At 45.6% G+C, this 13,520-nt stretch overlaps 1 protein-coding gene across 5 annotated transcripts in view; it reads left to right on the forward strand.

The window, feature by feature from the left end:
- The first annotated feature begins 530 nt into the window (after nucleotides 1–530).
- The window catches only part of GLIS3 (GLIS family zinc finger 3), a 680,540-nt gene continuing 667,550 nt past the window's right edge, over nucleotides 531–13,520 (forward strand). For 3 of the 5 annotated variants that reach the window (XM_030193810.1, XM_030193813.1, XM_030193814.1), the window contains exon 1: nucleotides 531–1,017. The gene's annotated coding sequence lies outside the window, so the exon portion shown is untranslated. Of the gene's footprint in view, nucleotides 1,018–1,086; nucleotides 1,151–2,115; nucleotides 2,184–13,520 lie in introns of those variants that run through there. The other 2 variants (XM_030193811.1, XM_030193812.1) reach the window with 2 other exon arrangements.

Consider the following 13,520-nt stretch of genomic DNA (forward strand, 5'->3'; position numbering starts at 1 on the left):
AGTAGGGAAACAGCTTACTCCTCCTCTTGCCTGGGAATCAGCTGTGAGTGACGTTATCCTGGCTACAGGAGCCTAGCTCAGCAACTCCAGGAGCCACAGACACAGGCAGTCCCACATTAGAACGTTGGTGGTGAGAATTATTATATAGGATTACATCTCCTCAGACAGAAATGTAAAATTGCAAAGTGCATGGCTGGGTTAGGGGCATTGAACTGTGGAACTAAAATATAGGCATCAGGACCAAAGAGCAAGGGTAGGTGACTAAGAGGAATCTCTCAGAGGCAGTATTGGCAGTCCCTCTCCCGACTCACAAGGCAGAGCCTGGCTGGGCTGCTGCTGTCATCGAGCCCGCCTATCCTCCACTCTCTAGCACTGAGCAACTCGGCTGCCCCTGCTGTCCCCTCCCCCCTGCACTGTCTGGTCACCGCCAACCACTGAATTCCCTCCCTCCCTCCCTCCCACTGCTCTCCTCTTCTCCTCTCATTCACACATACACAAACAGAGAGCACAAGCCAGGAGTACAAGCAGCTGCTACTGTGCTGGTTCACAGTCCCTGCTCAGGACAGACAGACAGACAGACAGACCCCTGCACCCCCCCAACCCCAAACACCACGGAGGACAGGATGCAGCCCGTCTCCCCAACACCCAGCTCCAACCCACTAGGCAGAGCGGCAACTTACCAGGGGTAACCTCCTCCTCGCCAGTCAAATTATGCAGTTCCAACTCCCCCCTCATCATGGACAACTATTACAGACGAGGCACTGAGAAGAGGGACACTGACATTTGATAAACTGGTTTTGGAAAAAAAACAAGGCGAGTGATCCCCAAACGTTCTTTCTTTCCCCATTTGAAGTCTCAGACTGGCTGAGTTTCATGGGCTGAAGTGCCGTGAACAAAAGTTGCTAATTATTGTACAACAGTCCCTCCTTGGCCACTTGTCATTCTAGAGCCAAGCAGCATTTGGCTGGGAAAGGACAAAAGCACGCTGGGCTTTGTTGTGGAAATCCTGGTTACCTGGTAAGTGGATGCTATAGGAACCTTTTTTTACTGGGGCAAAGAAAAAAAAAAAAAGAAGTGCTTTTAGCAATCACAGATGAAAAGACACGAGAGGGGAAAGTTAGCTCTGCATACACAAATCGCAACTGGGAACGTAGTAAAGCCATTACATAACATATGAATTAGGAAAACCTGAAGTATCAGGAGATGTTGCAGAACTGTACAGAAACGAAGGTGTTTGCTGAATCTTAAAAGTGCCAAAGAGTTTGTTACAACAGACAGAGATCTGTCCCAGTGAGGTATAGTGAAACCAATTAGACTCTAATTAAGAAAAAAAAAAAAAAACAACCCTTGGGAAAGTGCAAATTTGATCCAGGGCATCGGAATCTGTGCCAGCCAGCCAAAGAAAATGTAATGCTTGACCATTGCCAGCTCTAAACAAAATATTTGTCAGATGTTTCATTCCCTTCTGAGGAGATTGTTTTTGTCCCTGTTTGTAGTGCTATAAACGGAATTCGTGTTTTGTTGTGTGTGTGTGTTTTGAAAATTGTCCAGGGTGGTTTGGAAAGCATGAGTCTGCTTCTTTCACTGCTCTCACATGTGTAAAAAACCTTGTGGGGGAAGTTACTTCAAACTTACTCACTTAACTGACAGTCTGCCTAAACGTGGACAAGTAAGTATAATGTCTGGAAACTTTGAAGCCATGTTATTTGGTCCTCTGATTTGTCATGTGGATGATTAAGAGGAGGCTTTTAGCTACCTTCTGCGGTGTGAGTGTACAAAACTATTTTAGCTCCTGGGTCGTTTTCGTCTGGCAGCGAATTAAGACAGATTGTGCATGATCTCCACTTGCAAGACACGGGGATGCTTGTGAGAAGTATAAAAAATTTCATCCAGACCTTTTTTAGAGGAATATATTCTCTCCAGCAGCATCCAGTGTAAAATGCACTTTTGATCCTGGACTGCCCTCCTGCTCGTTCATTTTTTTTTTTTTTGGTCACAGTCGAAACACAAGTGCCCTTGCAAGACTGCCAGTTATAAAGAGGTAATTTTTAACCACCACCAGTTGAAACTGAGGAAGTATTCGGTTGCCTTCTTCTCTGGGAGCCTGGCTGGCTGACTTTTCAATCCAGGTTTTTTCTGTTCAAGCTAGCCCTGCTTACAATCGTTGAAAAGGAGCATGCCCGGTAAATCTTGCTTCTCAGTTTGTCCGGCTTTGACACCTGTTTGTTTGATTGGCATTTCCGATTATATAGTACTAAAAATATTGACAGCCTTTCATCATAGGCTGTACGTGAGCAGGCGTCTGTGCAGGGAAGTGGGCCAGGGAAGTTGCTTGTTTAGTCTGTGATCATTGAAATTTCAGTTTTATTGGTTACATATATAACGTTCTTCAATTTCTTTGCTGACAAAATCTCATATTTGGTTCATACACTGGTTAGACTTCCTGTTGTCCCACCCAAGCTAATATGCTATCAGGTTTAGTACTTCAAAAGAGAAATACTTTGTTTGAACAGACTCTGAGCAGGGTAATTATTAGTTTTCAGGATCAGAGAAAAGGCAGTGAACAAATCCAACCATCAGTTCCTTGTCGGTGAAATATTGAATGAAAGGTTGATTGGAGTGACAGGCTGGCCCTGGACCCGCAATGGGGTCGCCACTGTCTACTGGAAACTTTTAGAGGTAGTCTTTACTTCCTCTTCTGAGCCCTGCAGATAGGTAGGAGGATGGAGGGAGTCTCAAGGTGCAATAACCCTGGACATGTTGCCCTCCAGGTAGTAAGGGATGAATCTCAGTGTGAGAGTCAGTGAGGTGGGGGTAGCTGATGTGGGCACACAGAGCGTATCAACACCCCACTAGACATAGGGGTGGGGACAATCCCTGAACCTGCTCCCCCTTGAAATGTAGGGAAACACTGAAAAGCAACAGCTGTAAATGGCAAAGGAGTCTAGCTTAGTTTGAGTTGTAAAATGCCCTTTTCCTTTCTTTCCTACAAAATAGCACTCATTTCTTTTAATGACAAGCAGAAGTCCGAAAAACTTTTTTTTAATATAGCCAAATGTGTGTTGAAGTTGTTAAGGATCACATGGGAAGCTAAGAGATACTGCAGGACTTCAGCTGCCCTTCATTCACACCTTGAGTATTAGAAAATGAGTTTCTCTCATGATATAGTTGTTATTTCTTAAGCCAAGAAGGGCTGTACATAATAGTAAATTATACTGCTTTGTATCAGCACACATTCTCAAAGACTGTTGCAGGTAACCTTTACCCGTGATGATTTTCTTGCGAGTATTTTATGTGCCACTGTTAGTTATATCATAGGTACTTAAGTAGTTTTATTTTTCTGTGGGTGTGATTTATAGCACATGCTCAGCATCTGAGCCTCCATGAAGGAGTACTGACATAACACATAGGTTTTTTTTCCCCCTTCTGATTACCTGTTTTCTGGCTTCTTTGATGGATGCCTTTCAGTGATTATTGAGGGGTCCCTTTTCCTTTAATTTCAGATTATAATTTGAAATTTCAAAATAATAAAAATAAAAGGTCCAGCTTGCATAGTGTGCATGTTAAGTAAGCACTTCAGTCAGGTGCCCTTATTCAACTCTAAAACATGAACAAAAGGAAACAAAATTAACCTTGTGTCCCATATTTTTCTTTCTTCATCGGCCACTAGGCAGAAAAAGATTACATCATAGGTTAATGTTCACCTTTTTTTTTTCTTTTAAAAGCCTTATCCTGCTGCAAAAAAAAAAAAATCATCTGTAATGATTTGCAAAGTGGTTGCATTTTTGTCAGGGCTAATAACCTTGGTAGTAGCAGTAGTACTCTCAGTATTAATGATTACACCAAGCTGGTGTTGTTACACATTTCCAAATTTACCTTTTTCATATTCCCCTTCATTAGTGGCTTCAGTGTAACAGTCCAGATTTTGTAAATTTTGCTATTTTATGGCTATTTGCGATATCACAGATTGATGTGGTAACTGCATACGGGAATGACCAGGGGCAAGATGCACTTTATACCTGAGCTTGAGACGTTGGGAGGTTGCAGCTTCCAAAACAGACAATTACCAGATGGACAGCTATAGGTCTTGGAACAGTTGATGGCCAGGGAGAGCAAGAAGTTCCTTAGTGGAAGCACAGGATTGCAAGATGGACTGGACATTTTGCCTGTGTCTGGGTCTCTGTGTAGAAGACAGCTACAAAACATTGGATAACTTCTGGAGAAAGGAGGGGTAGGAATTACCTTCAGGCTGATCCTGCTGTTCATGTTTCAGCAGTGAGAGAGGCAGCATCCTCTTCCTCAGGCCCCTGATCCATGGGCACCTCTCCCTCAGGGGCAGTGTCAAAGTAGTGAGATGAGGTTGTGGACCATGTGCCTTCCTCCCCTGGGGGTGGAGGTGCTCAGTGAACACAATGAGTCTGTGGTGATGGTAGGAGGAAGGTTGGAGCTGGAAGAGACACTGGCTGTGGGAGTGTGTGAGATGATTGAGTGCAGAAGGAAGCTGGAGCTATCAGAATCTAAAGTTTCAGTCTGAGCCCTGATTTTGTTCCAGTGACTGGTTCTTTACATCTTGGGACTAGATTCAGGGGCCCTTTCACTAAGCCGCGTAAGCGTCTACGTGCGTCCAATGTGCTCTAAAATGGAGTTATCACCCGGTTACCGCATGGCTCTTGCGGTAATTTCATTTTTGGTACACATCCGATACACACCTCTGAAAAATAATTTTTATTTTTGGATGCACATATTGGGTGTGTGCCAAGAGGCATTTGATGCACGTAGGTCATTACCGCCCGGTTACCGTTTGAGACTTTACTGCTAGATCAATGGCTGGTGGTAAGGTCTCAGAGCCAAAGTGGACGCGTGGCAATTTTCATTTTGCCGCACGTCCATTTTCGGCAAAAATTTAAGAAGGCATTTTTTGCAGGTGCACTGAAAAATGATTCTGTGCGCGACCAAAACACGCATCTACACTACCGCAAGTCATTTTTCAGCACACCTTAGTAAAAGGATCCCTTAGTGAATTAAATGTGTGCTGAGCGCTATTCAGCTTTGAGCGTGAAGATTTATGCTAGCTGAACTCTAGTGTAAATCCTTGCACGTAAATTAGGTGCAGATCCTCTGAATTCTAGAATACTGTGCACATCTTTAGTGAGTGCCTCTGACCTGTCCGTGCCCCTCCCATGGCTATGCCCCATTTTCAGTTGCACGCTAAAAGATTTGCACGCGCATCTTTATAGAATAGCACTTAGCAAGATACACCCACCTAATTGGAGCCAATTAACTGCAATAATTGGTTGTTAGCACCCAAATATTGCAAGTTATCAGCTCGTTACTCAACTAAATTGTGTGCACAATTTTGAGTATTATATATAAAATCTAGTGGCTTATCTTGATTTTAACAGTGATCATTAACATAATAGAAAATATTGGTTGTGAAGTAGATATATTATGATCCATATTAATTCAAGCATATAGTTCCAGGTTTATCTCTAACTTTGACTTCCTGGGTAGCATGTTGATGGCAACACTAGTATATATATTTGTTAAATTTCAGCAGAGCGCTCTCTGAATTTACACATCTCTTTAGTGGGGAGGAGGGGAGAGAGCTGCAGTTTCCTCCTACTTTCTTGGGCATCTTCCTGAAGTGGAATTGGAACTGGGATCTGGTGATATAGGCAGGGCCTTCCTGAGGGCTGTGTGGGCAGTGCGTTTGCACAGGATGCAAGGGAGACAGAGGTGCAGAGAAATCACTCTGTGTCCACTATTTCCCTTATGGCCATGGTGCAGTGGGCTGGGCAGGGGAAGAGCTAGGGGACATGGTACACAGGGTGTGATTCTGGCTTGTGATACTCTTGGACATAAACTGAGGAGTAGCCTAGTGGTTAGTGCAGTGGACTTTGGTCCTGGTGAACTGAGTTCAATTCCCACTGCAGCTTCTTGTGACTCTGGGCAAGTCACTTAACCCTCCATTGCCCCTGGTACAAAATAAGTACCTGAATATACACAAACTGCTTTAAATGTAGTTGCAAAAAACCTCAGAAAGGCAGTATATCAAGTCCCATTTCCCTTTTCACCTTTCCTTTACAACTACCAGTAGCTTCCCCTCATATATCCCGTCCCAACTTCTCCAGCCCAGTCTTTGCAGAAATAGCTTTTAGCTGGGGCCAAACACTAGAATTCCTTTCAGAATCATGAAGAGTGACCACTGGATGTCACATAAGCCCCTCCCCTCACACAGTTTGTGAATGCTGCTTCTATAGTATATCTGGTCTCGATTGACAGGGAGAAGAAACCATGTCCCTGACCTGGGAATTAAACCCAGGCTCCTTTAGGCTGGCTAAAGTTAAAAAAAAAAAAATCTGGCTTTGGTGTATGTGATGTCACTGAGCATAAATACAGATAAAACTGACAGAAAATATGTTCAGTGGTTTCTGAGCCACCTGCCTCAATTGGTCTAATGCAAAAATATGAATTAAGAGAAACTTTTAAGAATACTCCATTCATTTTAGACCTGGGTTTTCCACCTATCCGGGGGGGACACCACACCCAGTACAATTTTCAAAATATCCATGTGAATATGCCACAGACAGTGCATGCAAATATGCAAAGTTGTCAGGGCTGGATCAAGGGTATTGGGTGTCCTTGGCAAATCTTCAGCCTTACACTCCTCTCTTAATAAACTTTCAGGCCCCTAATTCCCCTCCCCACCACATCTTGCTTGCAAATATTAGACTTTGTTGTGTATATGTGTGTATATCACACACACACACACACACACACACACACACACACACACACACACACACACACACACACAAATAAGGGCTAATTTCCAAAAGTTATTTACTTAGGTAAATAGGTTATTTGAAAATTGCTCACCTTTCTGCAGGTAAAGGAATACATTGATCGCTCCTTAGTTTGTGTGGCTCAGAGCTATTGTTTTGCTTTGACTGCAGTTGTTCGTTGATGCCTCCAAGAACCTGCTGCCCTAGGCAATTCCTTAGTTGTGCCTAATGGTTGGGCTGGCCCTGATAGTCATTATGGATATCCTGAAAACTTGAGCACTGGGGTCTCCAGGACAGCTTCGAGCTTTGGATTTATGAAGTCTTTCTTTTCCTTTATAAACTAAGCTATTGGTCTTGAAGGAAACTGAACTTTTTGCAGCCTGCGCTCAATTTTTAAACCATCATGTGAATGGACCCAAGATGACAGTAACATAGTAAGTCACAGCAGATACAACCCAAAAGGTGGTTATGCTGCTTATTGTGAAGGTTACTGTCATGCTTTCCTTGAGGGTTGTAACTGCTAGTTTGGGTACATTACTTCTACCCAGGGGTGTAGCCAGCACCCCAATTTTTTGGGGAGGGGGGCTGGGGTAGACTGGGGGCCACCTATTCCTCTCTGTTCTCCCCCCCCCCCCACTAAAATGTTTCCTTTGCTGGTGGGGATGTCCAAGCCCCGCCAACTGGAGAGCTCTGCAGCCTGAACCTTTCCTAGTGCGAAGAATTTGGCGGTGTGCTATCCAGCTGCCAATGCTGGCACTCCTCATGCAAGGTCAGTTTGTGCATGTGAAGTGAGCACGCATGAGGAGTACCAGCATCGATGGCTGACACCAGGGGAGGTTCGGTCTGTGGCGCTCTTCGGCTGGCAGAGCTTGGGCATCACTGCCAGGTCATTCAGGGTCTTGCAGTTTGAGGGGCCCCAAGCTTAAATTGGAAGATCCCAGGCCCCAAGCCTCCCCCCTCATGGCAATGCCAATGCTTCTTCCCTCGTAGTTCACATGTCTTCTTATAAGTGCAAACGTTATTTCACTGTTGTTTTGAGCTGAAGCACTCAGGAGGGAATACTATGAAGGTTGCCCAAATTTGGGCATTAAACTGCAGGGTGCTGAGTGCGAATTCTATAATGGCAATCTGGGTGCCCAGATTGCATTGTTTGCTAGTCAACATGTAGGTGTTATCACTTATGCCATGTAAAAGGCAGCTGTAAATGTTGCACTTCAGCGCATTACAGGGGCGTAGCCAGACACCCAATTTTGGGTGGGCCTTGGCCTAAGATGGGTGGGCAGAACTCTGCCTTATCCCACAAGTAATTTGGTCTCTCCCTCTCTCGCCTGCATGCCATATGGTCTATCAAACATCCCCCCCTCTCCTATATACCTTTTTAAATAACAGATTTTCACCGGCAGCGAGCAGCAACTAATACAAAGCCTTCCCTCTGATGCACCTTCCTGTTTCTGCATAGGCAGGAATACATCAGAGGGAAGGCTGTGGGGCCAAAGCAAGCAGTGTGTATCAGTTGCATCTCACTGCAGGTGAAGATCTGCTATTTACAAGGTATGCAGGAGGGACGGTTGTTGGGAGTTTTCAGCTGGTGGGGCTTGGGGATCCCTGCCAGCCACATCATAGATGTGCTGCTACTGGGTGGGCCTGAGCCCAAAGTGGGTGGGCCTGGGCCCACCCGAGCCCACCCTTGGCTACGCCACTGGCGCATAACTTATAGCATTCTATAGTAATATGAACATAAGTGTGGGACCCGCCCATGCCTCACACCCAGCAAGTGTGGGGCCCTATGCAGACCAATCTGATGGGGCCCCATCCTAGCCCCGCCCACACCCTAGCTCCAGGGCTGGCCACCCCTCCCTCCGAGCTCCCGGACCATCCCCAGGGCTCCCCAGCTCCAGGACTGGGCTCCTCAGCTCCCTCCCTCCCTCCCAGCTCCAAGGCCGGTCTCTCTCTCTCTCTCTCCCTCCCTCCCACCAACCAGCTCCAAGGACCCCCTCCCTGCTCCAAGGCCCCCCTCCCACCCAGCTCCATGGCCGGCTGGCCGGTCTCTATCTCTCCCTCCCTCCCTCCCACCCACCAGCTCCAAGGCCACCCTCCCTCCCCACTCCAAGGCCTGTCTCTCTCTCTCTCCCACCCACCAGCTCCAAGGCCCCCTCCCAGCTCCCACCCAGCTCCAAGGCCCCCCACCCAGCTCCCACCCAGTTCCAAGGCCCCCCTCCCTCTGAATTTTAAAAGTTACCTCATCATCGACGTCGGGTTACAGCGGCTGGCAGGTAGCAGCAGCAGTGAAAAGCGTGTGAGCTGCTGGGCGGCGCTTCGGGAGCCTTCCTTTCCCTTGCTCAGCTCTGGTCCCACCTTCGAAATGGGCTACCTGCTGGCTGCTGTAACCCAACGTCAACGATGAGGTAACTTTTAAAATTCAGAGGGCGGGAGGACTGAAGCTTGGGCGGTCGTGGGCGGGGCGACTTCAGGCACGCTGCGCGGGGCCCCCTTGAGCGCAAGGCCCTATGCGGTCACCTCGGTCTAACATAGTAACATAGTAGATGACGGCAGAAAAAGACCTGCACGGTCCACCCAGTCTGCCCAACAAGATAAACTCACGTGCTATTCTTTGTGTATACCTTACCTTGATTTGTACCTGTCTTTTTCAGGGCACATACCGTATAAGTCTGCCCAGCACTATCCCCGCCTCCCAACCACCAGCCCTGCCTTCCACTACCGGCTAAGCTTCTGGGGATCCCTTCCTTCTGAGCAGGATTCCTTTATGTTTATCCCACGCATGTTTGAATTCCATTACCGTTTTCCTCTCCCTAAGACCGGCCCTGCTCACACCCCCCTGCAGTTGCACGCTATGGGCCAGATTCTGTGTAAGGCACCTAAAAAATCAGCGCGGTAAACATTTCTGGCTGTGTATTTTATAAGCGGCACCTAGATTTAGGCATGATATATAGAACACACTTAGTTACTATCCCAGTGCCTCCGTTTACACCAGTGAAAATGTGGCATAAATTCCTGTGTGTAGATTTACGTGCACTGGGCCATATTCTATAACTGCGCAGGTAAATTGTGGAACGCCCTCAAAATGTCTATTTCCCCGCCCATAGCCATGCCTCTTTTGAACTGCGTGCATTAGAATTTAGGTGCACTTCATTACAGAATACACTTAGCGAGTTGTGCGTGTAAATTCTAATTATTGTTAGTGCACCTTAGTTAAAGGACCCCATGGAGGGGGATAATCAAACAGGGATGACCATCTCTAAGGGCGCCCAACTCTGAGGATGTCCCCGCGAAGGGGCGGGGCATCCCATATTATTGAAACAAGATGGGCATCCATCTTTCGTTTCGATAATATGGTCAGGGATGCCCAAATCTCAACATTTAGGTCGACCTAAGAGATGGTCGACCTAAATGTTGAGATGGTCGACCTTAGAGATGGGCGACCTCGGTTTTCGCCGATAATGGAAACCGAGGACGCCCATCTCAAAAACGATCAAATCCAAGCCATTTGGTCATGGGAGCAGCCAGCATTCATAGTGCACTGGTCCCCCTCACATGCCAGGACACCAACTGGGCACCCTAGGGGGCACTGTAGTGGACTTCAGAAATTGCTCCCAGGTGCAGAACTCCCTTACCTTGGGTGCTGAGCCCCCCAACTCCCCCCCCCAAACCCACTACCCACAACTGTACAACACTACCATAGCCCTTATGGGTGAAGGGGGGCACCTACACGTGGGTACAGTGGGTTTCGGGTGGGTTTTGGAATGCTTACATTTACCACCACAAGTGTAACAGGTAGGGGGGGATGGGCCTGGGTCCACCTAGCTGAAGTGCACTGCACCCACTAAAACTGCTCCAGGGATCTGCATACTGCTGTCATGGAGCTGGGTATGACATTTGAGGCTGGCATAGAGGCTGGAAAAAATGTTTAAAAAATTTTTTTTGGGGGGTGGGAGGGGGTTGGTGACCACTGGGGGAGTAAGGGGAGGTCATCCCCGATTCCCTCCGCTGGTCATCCGGGCAGTTCGGGCACCTTTTTGAGGCTTGGTTGTGAAAAAAAGGGACTAAGTAAAGTTGGCCAAATGCTCATCAGGGATGCCCTTCTTTTTTCCATTATCGGCCAAGGACTCCCATCTCTTAACCACGCTCCCGTCCCGCCTTCGGTACAGTGCCGACACGCCCCCGGGAACTTTGGTCGTCCCCGCGACAGAAAGCAGTTGAGGATGCCCAAAATCGGCTTTCAATTATGCCGATTTGGGCGACCCTGAGAGAAGGACGCCCATCTCCCGATTTGTGTCGAAAGATGGGCGCCCTTCTCTTTCGAAAATGCCCCTGTTAGTGTGCTAATATTGCTTACATTTAGGGGCTAAGGGCCTGATATTCAGCCGGCTGTGGGCAGCTCTTTTGCTGTTTGTTGCCGGTATTAAACCCGGATATTGGGGTTTCTGTTGACCTGCATTGAATATCCATTTTTTTAACTGCTAAAAAATTAACCGGTTTTGTCGATATTCAGTGCTAACCGGTTAACATTTTAGCGGTTAAAGATAGGACAGCTATTTATGCAGTACTATTTGACCACTAAACTTATCCGGTTAGGCGCTGAATATCGGCACCTCACCAGATAAGTCGTGCAATATAGCTGTTTGCACGCTAGGCACTAACTGGCAATATTCAGTGGAGGTAACCAGTTATCTCCTGCTGAATATTAGCAGTTAGGCACTGTTTACAATGTTATTAAATCTATGTAAGCCACATTGAGCCTGCAAATAGGTGGGGGAATGTGGGATACTAATGCAATAAAAAAAAAATATGCTATTTAACCAGTCAGCGGTTGTATCTGGCCAGTTAAATGGCTTTGACTATCAGGGGGTAGGATTAGAGAATTAGGGTGTTAATGCTTTGTTTCCATCCTCTTGCTATTTAGGGATCCTCCATTTATCTCATTCTTTTTTTTCTTAGTGAGCATTGCAAGCATCCACTGTTTTTCATGTGAAAATATATTTCATGATGGTCCTCCTTGGAAAACACTGCTGTCTGTCCCTGTGCAGTGAATACATTTCTACAGATCTCTTTTTGTGGCTGTAGAAACCTCTTTTTTGCTGAAACGGATCTATGTTATGGCAGTTGTATTTTTCTGTTCCATTATTTTGTAAACTTCAGAGGTATGAATCTTAACATTTTCCCTCCTGTCTGTAGGAAGTGTGATTCTTATCTTGCTGTGTTGCTGATTTGGAAGCTCGGGCTGTGATTGATTCTTCAGCTAGAATACGTGGTTCCTGAGTCATATTTCTAACAGGCTCATTCCAAATTGCTGTCACATTTATCTAAGGGAAATGATTGAACTATACTATAGGCAAGAAAACACAGCAAAGATCAGTTGAATGAGTAACCAAAAAAAAGATAAATTAGTTGAACCCTGAAACAGTAACTTTCCAAAGCCTGAGAAGTTTGCCTGGAAAGGACCTCTGTAAAGACTAATCAAAATAGGTAAATGTGACATTTCTGAACAAATCATCTTTCTTAATAGAGAAACGTTTCAAAGTGAATAACTGTTGTAGGCAAACTTGCTATAATTTGCAGTTTTGCTGGAGGGAGCTGTGGCAGAAAAAATTAGCTTATTGGCTAAAAACTCACCTCTCTGTGCCAATTATAATTGGTAGATATGCAATTGATGGAAAATGTATTTCAGATAGCATTTCAGAGGTAAGCAAGAGCAACAGAGGGAAAGAACAATTTCTTTTGATAATAACCTTTGATTATTGTCATGAAACGCCTAGCCACTCACCTGGGTCAAACCTTGCAGCCACTTAGAGGGTCTATCCTCTGCAGAGCTCAGGTGCGCCTGCACCTGGGCATGTACTTTACACTAGCAGTCGCCTCCCACCAACTGGGTCCCAACCTCCTCTGGGCGAGTATCTCGCTCTCAAGTTATCCCCAGTGATTTCTCAGTTACTGGGGCCACCCTCCCAGTGGTCCCATGGTTCCTAGAAAGCACACACAGACCCAACACACAAACCACCAGGATTTTTAGTCAGTCTAGACAAGCAGAGTCAATAAACTAAAAAAGGTTTATTGTCATAAGAAATATTGAACAGTGAACTATAAAAACAGATGGAAAATAATTGGCAAATAACAGGTAACTAAATAGGGATCAATTATAAAACTATCTGAACATTTTATCACTATCTGTATAGTGCCCGGGAAGTACAGGAAATATAGCTGATCACAAGTTATAAAATATAACTGCTCACAGGGTCTCAGTAAAGGTGTCTTGCTCTCTCTGCTTCCAGACTGAGACTAGAGAAAAATCCAGTATTTCTAAACTGAATTTGAGCTCCTGGGCCAATCAGAGCCCAGAACAACATTTTTTTTTAAGTAGCTGGCCACATCACTGCAGGTTACTTCCTCTTTGTGTTAAACTAAAGAAGGAACAGTTATTTCTCTGTAACAGCTTTAAACATAAAACATGCTGGCCAAACTGGAGAAATACACTTCATGAAATATTCTTATATTTCACATGCTGGAAAATTCACCATTTCGCCACACCTATCTATTTCAAGTGCTTGTCATCTTCCTAGTGAATCTAAATACACTGCATGTGTATAGTTTGAACTGAATTAATGCCACATGATTAATTACTGCTTGTTTACCCTTTAGAAAGTAGCTTAGCTAATAAGCAACAACTACTTTGATGTGCTAATGCTAACAGTAGGTATAGGTGTTGGAGTTGACATATCT

Source organism: Microcaecilia unicolor, chromosome 2 (genome assembly GCF_901765095.1).
Source record: "Microcaecilia unicolor chromosome 2, aMicUni1.1, whole genome shotgun sequence".
Classification (NCBI taxonomy): domain Eukaryota; kingdom Metazoa; phylum Chordata; class Amphibia; order Gymnophiona; family Siphonopidae; genus Microcaecilia; species Microcaecilia unicolor.